This window comes from Trichechus manatus, unplaced genomic scaffold (genome assembly GCF_000243295.1).
Source record: "Trichechus manatus latirostris isolate Lorelei unplaced genomic scaffold, TriManLat1.0 scaffold00016, whole genome shotgun sequence".
Lineage (NCBI taxonomy): Eukaryota > Metazoa > Chordata > Mammalia > Sirenia > Trichechidae > Trichechus > Trichechus manatus.
Window position 1 is genome coordinate 28,108,830 of NW_004443952.1, and position 6,900 is coordinate 28,115,729.

A 6,900-nucleotide genomic window follows, 5' to 3' on the forward strand; every position below is an offset into this window, starting at 1 on the left:
TATATATGTACCACATTTTGTTTAGCCATTCATCTGCTGATGGGCATTTAGGTTGTTTCTGCTTTCGACTATTGTGAATAGTGCTGCAATGAGCATTCATGTACAAATCTCTGAATCTCTGCTCTCAAGTGTTTTGGGTATATGCCTAGGAGTGGAATTGCTGGGTCATGTAGTTTTTGAGGAACCATCACACTTTTCCACAACAGCTGTACCATTTTGCATTCCCACCAACTATGGGTAAGGGTTCCAATTTCCCTCCATTTTTTTTTTTTTTATCTTAGCCATCCTAGTGGGAGTGAAATGGTATCTCATTGTGGTTTTGATTTCCATCTCTCTGATGACTGATGACGCTGAGCATCTTTTCATGTGTTTGGTGGCCATTTGAATGTCCTTTTTGGTGAAGTATCTATTCAAATCCTTTGCCCATTTTATGATTGGGTTATTTGTCTTTTTGTTGCTAGGTTGTCAAAGTTTTATGTATATTTTGGTTATTAGGTTCTTGTTCGATATATGGTTTCTGAAGATACTGTACTGGTTGGTAGCTTTTCACTTCTCTGGTAAAGTCTTTTGATGAACAAAAGTTTGTAATTTTTATGAGGTTCCATTTATTTATTTTGTCTTTTACTGTTTGTGCTTTTGTTATTATATTAGATGATCCATTGTTAAAAACTAGGCGTGACTGCGTTGCCCCTGCTTTTTCTTCTGAGTATTTTATGCTTTGAGTTTGCACATTTAGGTCCTTAATCCATTTTTAATTTGTCTTTTGTGTGTGATGTGAGGCATGGATCCTGTTTCATTTTTTCTGCATGTGGAAGTCCAGTTTTCCCAGCACCATTTATTGAAGAGACTTTTCTTTCCCCATCGAATGGACTTAGACCTGTGTCAAAAATCAGTTGACCATAGGTGTGTGGAGTTATTTCTAGACTCTCAATTCTATCCCATTGTTCTATGTGTCTGTTATTATAGCAGTACTAGGCTGTTTTGGTTACTGTAGCTGTATAGTACGTTTTAAAATTAGGAAGTCGGAGTTCTCCTACTTTGTTCTTCTTTTTCAACGTTGCTTTAGCTATTTGAAGCCTCTTGGGATTTTGTAGGAGCCCTAGTGGCACAGCGGTTAAAGTGTTCGGCTGCTAACTGAAAGGTCGGCTGTTCGAACCCACCACCTGCTCCACGGGATAAACATGTGACAGTCTGCTTCCATAAAGATTTAAAGCCTTGGAAACCCTATGGGTTATCTCCACTGTGGCCTATAGGGTCACTCTGAGTTGGAATTGACTGAATGGCAGTGGGTTTGTTTTGGGTTTTGGTGCCATTTCTTATAAAGTTGATTCGTTTTTCTGTTTCTGTAAAGAAGGCTGTTGGAATTTTGATTGGGATTGTGTTGAGTCTATAGATCACTTTGGGTAGTATTGACATCTTAACAGAATTAAGTCTTCTAATCCATGAACATGGAACGTCTTTCCATTTATTTAAGTCTTCTTTAATCTCTTTCAGCAGTGTTTTATAGTTTTCACTGTATAAGTTCTTCACGTCCCTGGTTAGATTTATTCCTTGGTATTTTATTCTCTTAGAAGTTATTGTTAATGGAATTATTTCCCTAATTTCCCTTTCAGATTTTCATTGCTGGTATATAGAAACCTAACTGTCTTAGTTATCTAGTACTACTATAATGGAAATACCACCAGTGGGTGCCTTTAACAAACAAATTTATTTTCTCACAGTTTAGGAGGCTAGAAATCCAAATTCAGGGCGCCAGCTCTAGAGGAAGACTTTTTCTCTGTCAGCTCTGGAGGAAGGTCCTTGTCTCTCTGAGCTTCTGCTCCTGGGCTTCTTGTGGCTTAGCATCTCTCTTTCCCTCCCTCTCTTCTGCTTGCTTGTTTAATCTCTTTTATACCTCAAAAGAGATTGACTCAAGATACACCCTATGCTGGTCCTCCCTCATTAACATAACAAAGACAACCCATTCCCAAATGGAATTATAACCACAGGCATAGAGGTTAGGATTTACAACACATTTTTTTTTGGGACATAATTCAATCCATATCATTCCACCCTTTGACCCCCTAAAATTCATGTCCTTGCTGCATGCAAAACACATTCACCTCCTCGCATCATCCCAAAAGTCTTAAATCCACTTCAAGTCCAAACTGTCATCTTCTGAATCATCTAAAGCAAATAGGGGTGAGACTTTAGGCATAGTCCATTGTGGGGGAAAATTCCTTTTTATCTTGAGAAACTATTCTTTAAGCCTTCATCTAAAGTGAGAATAACAGCACAATTGGAAGAGCGTAGTCAATGTCACTGAACTGTGCATGTAGAAATTTTTGAAATGGTGTATCTTTGGCTATGTGTATTTTCACAAAAAAAGGTTGAGGAGTTAGAGGGTTGACGTGGGGTTGTTAACCAGTGTCATAAAACAATATGTGTACTACTGTTTCATGAGAAACTATTTGTTCTGTAAGCCTTCACCTGAAGTACAGTAAAAGAAAAAAAAAAATTCCTTTTCATCTGTGAACCTGTGAAATCGAGAATAGAATTTATCTGTTTCCAAAATACAATGGTGGAACAGGCACAAGGTAGACATTTCCATTACAAATGGGAGAAATTGGAGGGAAAGAAGGAATAACAGGCAACAAGCAAGTCCAAAACACAGCAGAACAAATTATATTAGTTCTCGAGACTTGATAATAATCCTCTCTTCTCTGAGACCATCTGGGCGGTGGCCCCACCTTCCAGACTCTGGGAGTTGGCCACATCCTCTGAATTCTGGGTGGAGGCCCCTCTGCCCTGGGCCTCAGCTCCACCTTCCAGGCCCTCCGGGATGGAAACTCGGCTCCCTCAGCTTTAGGCAGACCCATTCTCCTAGTCATCTAAGTGGCAACCTCACCCCGTTGGCCCTGACAGGCCCCATTCTTTTGACCCTTGGGCATGGAAACCCTGCCCTCTCAGCTTTGGGCAGCCGCCCCATCCCCTGGCACACCTTACCAGCAGCTGCACACTCCAGATCTGAGTTGGTGAAGATCTGATTCTTTGAAACCTAGGAGGCTGTGGCCCCACCCTTTGAGATCCAGGAGATTGTGGCCCCACCCTTTGAAATCCCAGCCTTTGAGACCAGGGCAGCTCTGCTTCCTGTGCTCCTTTGAGCAGTTCTGCTGATCTCTGAGCTGCTCCAGGGATAGTCCTTTTCTTTTCTTGTAGGACAATAGATGTGGCGCCTTGGGCCTGTTTCCTGCCTGTAGAATTCCAAGAGGCAGACTGCATTCTTTTCTTTCTCTGTCCCCTTCAGTCTAAGCTGTTGGGTTTTCTGCTGTGGCAGTTGATTAGATCGATCAATCACAGGCTTAATCTCTAACAATAGATCGTGTAGCCACATCCTTAGTTAACGTTCAAGAATAGGTGTCCTTAGTTTGTAAAACAGAATTTCCCAAATCTAAGTTCTGTTTTCAATTTGCACAGTTCATTTTTAAGTCCATCTCTTTCCTCTTGCATTTAACTATAAGTGGCAAGGAGAAAGCATGTGGCCTCTTTAACATCTTGCTTAGAAATCTCCTCAGTCAGATATCCAAGTTCATCACTTACAAGTTCTACCTTCCACCAAACATTTGAACATAATTTAGACAAGTTCTTCACCACTGCATAAAAAGCATTGCCCTTCCTCCATTGTCCAAACACATGTTCATCAGTTTCTTTCAAAGCCTCACAGGAGGTCCATTTAATGTCCACTTTTCTAGCAACATTCTGTTGCTGGCGCCATATGTATTCTCTAAGAGGATACTTTCTCTTTAGCTCTTCTCACTTCCTTCTGAACCCTCATTAGAGTTGCTTTTGATGTCCGTAATTCTACCAACAGTCACTTCAAGGCAATCTAGGCTGTTACAATTATGCATCTTAAAACTCTTCCAGCCTCTACCCATTATCCAATTCCAAAACTGCTTTCACATTTTAGGTATCTGTTAGAGCAGCACCCCACTCCTGGTACCAAATTCTGTTTTAGTTATCTACTACTGCTATAACAGAAATACCACAAACGGGTGGCTTTAACAAATTTATTTTCTCACAGTTTAGGAGACTAGAAGTCCAAATTCAGGGCTTTGGATCTAGTGGAAGGCTGTCTTTCTCTGTTGGCTCTGGAGGCATGTCCTTGTCTCTTGAGCTTCTGCTCTTGGGAGATCTTCATGTGGCTTGGCAGCTTTCTTCCCCTCTGCCCCCATCTCTCTTCTGCTTGTATAATCTCTTTTATATCTCAGAAGAGATTGACTCAAGATACACTAATTCTGCCTCATTAACGTAACAAAGAACCCATTCCCAAATGGAATTATAACCACAGGTGTAGAGGTTAGGGTTTACAACACATATTTTTGGGGGACATAATTCAATCTATAACACCAACTGATTTTTGTTGACTTTCTACCCTGCTACTTTGCTAAATTCCTCTATTAACTCTAGAAGTTGCTTGTTCTGTTCTTGAGTGGCCACATTGTAGGATGACTTGAAATAGTTCAGGAGTTAAGAAATTTGAGTTTGCTGTGGATGTGTTCTCTGGTGAGGGTGGCTGGGACTCACATAATTGTTGTGATTTCTGGTGTTGAGGAGTGGATTTGCACTCCTCTGCACGTGCCCCATGTGGCCAAAGTGTGTGTTGCAGAGCAGCTGTCTCCATGGAAAAGGAGCATGGGAATTCAGCCTCATGAAATAACCCAACATGCTACCAGCTCAGGCCTATTCTTTAGTTATCAGCCCTTCCACTTGCAGCAGCCCCTCTTCCTGATCTGTTACAGTTGCTCAAATGTGTCAAGCAATTCTAGTGTCAGAACCTCATGGTTAGCATTTATTGGGTTTAATTTGGTCTTTCTATGTCAGATCTGACTAATGGGAGCAAAGCCGCGTTCAAACTGACCTAACGCAGAGTATAGAAACAGAGGTCTGGGTGTATAGTACTTCTGTTCTTTAGTTTTTGTTTACCCTTCCTCCCTTGGGGCACATGGCACCCTTTCATCAGAGCAGCCGGAGTGGTCTCTTCTTTATTCTGAAGGCACTGATAGGTTTTAACTGGCCTTAACCTGGTCTGTAACTTTCTCCTTCCTTCCTTTGTGGGGAGGCTTAGTCTGTTCTGTCCCTTCCATTCCCTTCTACCCAAGGCCACCAAAAAGTTCCTTTCTCAGGAACTCTGTCTCATTAATTCTCCTTCACTCTGGGCAAAGGAGCTAGAATGAGGGGATGGTGGAATGGAGTTTTCTTCTAATATTGGGGTTCCTAATTGGTGAGGAAATACTCAGCCATATGTTCATCACAGTTCAGCTGTAAAGTCTTCCTGCTGGCCTGCTTGGATCTGTTGCTTGAAAATAAAGTTCATTTGAGGCACCTCTGTTAAGTAGTTGAAAAGTACTGGAAGTTCAGCTGGCAATCACAAAATCAGTTCTGAAGTACAAAAAGGTAGCCATTAAATGAAAAAGTTGCACAGAACCAAAGCCTCAGTTTTTCCTCAGAACAACCTTGGATGCAACAATTGGATCAAGTCGATTTTTTATAAATTTAATTTTGTTGTGGTGAAATATATATAACAAAATATTTACCATTTCAATCATTTTCATGTATACAATTCATTGACAATAATTTCACTCATCATGTTTTGCAACCATCACAACTGTCTGTTTCCAGATTTTTTCATCACCCTTTACAGAAGCTCAGTGCCCCTTAAGCAATACCTCCCTGTTTGTCCCTCCCACCTTTCCCTGGTAACCACTAATAAACTTTGGTCCTTAAGTATTTGCTTATTCTGGATTTTTCATATATAAACAGGATATGAAAGTGAGATCATGCAATATTTGGCCTTTTGTTACTGACTTATTTCACTCAGCATATTTTCAAAGTTCATCCATGTCATAGCATGTATCAGAATTTCATTTGTCTTTATGGCTAATCAAGTCGATTTTTGGATAATATCAAACTGAAGGTAAAGGGAAAACAAAAAATTGTTTTTGATCAAATTGTTGATCTACTTGGGAATGTGTCTTCTTTCATCCTTGAGTTTATAAAAAAACAAAAAAATAAAACACCCTTAACAAACCTATCTCTAGAGAGAGGAAACCTCTATCCCTAGAGACCACATTTGGCCTCATTGCCTTTCACAACTAAGATGCCACAGTGGTTGCTTGTGAGTGTGCATATAGTAATAATCAGTAGTAATTAATGATAATAGCAGCTAACGTTTATCCAACTTCCATGTACCAGGCATTATGATGAGGACTTTATTAAAATAATTTCATTTAATCCTTACCATATATAACTTTATGATGTACGTACCCTTGTTTCCCTCCCTTCTATGGATAAGGATATAATAATCTATAAAGGGTCCCTGGCACCAAAGTCAGTCTTGGTTTTGGTGCCTCAAACTCATTGTTTTCCCCATCAGTTGAACAATATAAATGCAGTACTAACCAGCAGGGGCCTTAAACCCCAGGGGCCTTGAACTGTGCTAACCAAAAGTTTTCCATGGAGTTTCATTGATTTCTTGAGGCCTTTAATACCTCTTTTGTCTGTCTGTCACTACCCAAAATCTTTCATTTCTGTCTTCTGTCCTCTCTGCACTCCAAGAATGTAATCCTCACTCCATTAACCCATCTATCCATAGTTAATCTTATATATAACTTATATATATCCACAGTTACTCTTATATATACTCATACATGTCTTGATGTTACTGGCCTATAAAAACCAAGTGAGCTTGGCACATTTTTTTTGGGGGGGGTAATTTTTTCTAACTATCAATTAATTTCATTCATGGCTACCAGATTATTCATGTTTTTAAACTATTCTTTTTCTTTTTTTAAAGTGGATGTATAATTTATGTGCAATAAATGACACAGCTTTTAAGTGTGTTCATTTATATAAATGTATAAT